Source organism: Sturnira hondurensis, unplaced genomic scaffold (assembly GCF_014824575.4).
Source record: "Sturnira hondurensis isolate 20B ecotype Veracruz unplaced genomic scaffold, ASM1482457v3 Scaffold0011346, whole genome shotgun sequence".
In the NCBI taxonomy this organism is placed as follows: Eukaryota; Metazoa; Chordata; class Mammalia; order Chiroptera; family Phyllostomidae; genus Sturnira; species Sturnira hondurensis.
Genome location: NW_028083977.1, coordinates 1 through 1590, shown reverse-complemented (window position 1 = coordinate 1590; position 1590 = coordinate 1). Strand labels below are relative to the sequence as shown.

General features: G+C 43.1%; 1 pseudogene; it reads right to left on the bottom strand.

Annotated features, from left to right (window-relative positions):
- Positions 1 to 240: 240 nt before the first annotated feature.
- LOC118996442 (olfactory receptor 2A2-like) lies at positions 241 to 1168 on the bottom strand (annotated as a pseudogene).
- Between the last annotated feature and the right edge of the window lie 422 nt (positions 1169 to 1590).

Here is a 1590-nt window from a genome sequence, read left to right as displayed (position 1 = left end):
AGAGAAGTGTGTTGATACAATTTTCTCACATTTACTTACTTCTCGGTGTGATATTCCTGGCTTGAGAAAATGAGAATTCACTTTTTTATAAAAGAAAGATAAATATTCTAATAATTTAGTTGTCCCATATCAAGTTTAAAAGCTATGATCTACCAAGAAAGTTTATCCTATTTTCAGAGCTAGAATTTGAACAATTCCTATCTGAAGCTTCTATTTGGAAGTACCATCTGAGTTTTCCCTTCACCTGGACCTCACCTGTACCACCCTACAAAAGGCATTCTTCACCTGATCATTCCTCAGGCTGTAGATAAGGGGGTTCAGCATTGGGTTAAAGAGACTGTAAAATAGGGATAGAACTTTATTCTTCTCCCCTCGTTGACTGGGGTCAGGGACCATATAAACCACCATGGCACAGCCAAATAAGAGCCTAACCACGCAGAGGTGGGAGGAGCAGGTGGAGAAGGCCTTCTTGCGGCTCTCCCCAGACTGGATCCTCAGGGTGGCCCACAGGATGTGTATGTAAGAGACCAGCACCAAGCAGAGGGGCCCGACTAAGACCAAGACAGAAGCAGTAAAGATGACCAGTTTGTTGAGCCAGACATCAGCACAGGCCAGCTTGAGGACAGACAGGATCTCACAGAAGAAGTGATTTATTTCCTGAGACCTGCAGAAAGGCAGCCTTAGAAGCAGAAGTATGTTTACAGAGCCTGGAGGAATCCGCATGACCAGGACATAGTGGCTAGGACCGTGCACACAGTCCAGCTCATGATGACAGTGTAGTGGAGGGGGTGGCAAATGGCCACATACTGATCATAGGACATTGCCACCAAAATCAGGCATTCTATAGCAGCAAAACTCGAATACAAAAATCTCTGCATGATGCATGGGACAAAGGAGATGGCTCTCTTCTGGGTCACTAAGTTTGCCAGCATCTTGGGGACACTGTTAGAAGCATAGGACATGTCAATGATGGCCAGGTGGAAGAGGAAGAAGTACATGGGGGTGTGTAGTCTCCGGTCAAGACAGATGAGTGCAAAGATCATGCCATTTGCCAGCAGACTGAAGGTGTAGAACAGGGAAAAACCCAGAAAAGGAACATTTGTGTCTCTGGGCTGAGCTGGAATCCCAGCAGCACGAACTCTGTTGCCCATGACTGGTTTCCCTCCATTCCTTACAGAGACCTGGTCAAGAACTGAATTGTGGTAGAGGTCAGGGCTGGAGAAGCAATACAAAGTGGAGATAATCTCAACATGAGCTCAGAGAAAGGTTGTATCCTTGTCATTCTTTGAAAGGTTCCCCTTCTTTTCCAAACTGGTTACCTGTTTTTAACTTACCTATGAAGTAAATTTAAACTTACAGAAAACAATAAAGAATTACACAAAGAATTTTAATATAACTATATGCCCTGATTTAAGAAATTGTAATATTTATTTCATATCTGCATTATGATTCTTTTTCTTTTTTTTTCCTTTTTTCAATTTTTTTATTTAATTATTTTTCAAGTACAGTTTTCTGTCAATTACTCCCATCCCACCCCACCCCCATCCTCCCCCCTCCCTCCCATTTCCACCCTTCTCAGTTGTTGTCCAT